Source organism: Echinops telfairi, unplaced genomic scaffold (genome assembly GCF_000313985.2).
Source record: "Echinops telfairi isolate 266 unplaced genomic scaffold, ASM31398v2 ScPeMD7_7469;HRSCAF=8507_1, whole genome shotgun sequence".
NCBI classification, from domain to species: domain Eukaryota; kingdom Metazoa; phylum Chordata; class Mammalia; order Afrosoricida; family Tenrecidae; genus Echinops; species Echinops telfairi.
Genome location: NW_022111373.1, coordinates 131,287,304 through 131,288,316, shown reverse-complemented (window position 1 = coordinate 131,288,316; position 1,013 = coordinate 131,287,304).

Below are 1,013 nucleotides of genomic sequence, written 5' to 3'. Positions count from 1 at the left end.
GCTCAGGGTTCACTGGAAACAATATGGTGTTGGTCCCGGCAATGACTGGACCATATGCGGTGACATTGCCCCGTGGCTACCTTGTGCTTATCAGCCCCAATGTCTCAGTCCAGCAAAGAAGGCATGGAGCAACAATGAAATGAGATGAAGTAACTGAAAGGGAAGAGGAGACTAAAGGATGGCCTGAAGGGTTGGGGAAAGACCCTAAGGGAAGGCAGGAAAGGAAGCAAGGAAAGGGATTATGCAGGATGTGGGGCAAGGGCAAATGGAGGATAAGCAATGCCCCCCAACCCTACCCCCTGTGAGGAGATGGCAGACAGTGGCTAAAACCCAATCACTAACACCTTCATGTCAAGCCCTCGAAGATTTTGCTATAATTGGGAAAACTCAAAGCAAGCTTACTACCAAAAAGTTGATAACATATTATAAGGACCGTATCTTGGGAAGGTATAATGATGAAGGTAACCCACTGAGCCACACAAATTCTGACACATTATAGGTTCTGGTGGTGAGTGACAAGGGTGTCACACTTGTGCCAACAATAGCATAGAGAAGGAATCTGGGTAACACTGATTTCACATAATGCCCTGGTTTTGAGACACAGCCATGTGGATATGTGAGTAATGACATATTAACTTGCTTTGTGAGTCTTAGTGGTTTTCCTGGTTTCCCTTGCTTTCTGAAAGTGAGAAGAACTTGAAGCACTTATTAATGAAGGTGAAAGAACGCAGCCTTCGTAGAGATAAAATATCAATATACAGAAAATCCCTCAGAACTGGATCAATAAACAATGTCATGATAAATTTTAAAAAAAAGTTGGGTCCAAATTTTACTTGAATTTTCAATCAAGGCCCTTGGAAGCAAAAATCAATAAGTGAATTGATGTGTTGCACTTGCAAGGTCTGTTGCAAATAATATCCTTGGAATATTAAAGAGCAATGATATCAGTTTGAGACTGAAGGTTTTCCTGACCTAAGCATGATCTTTTCACTCTTCTCAACATATCTTGGAAG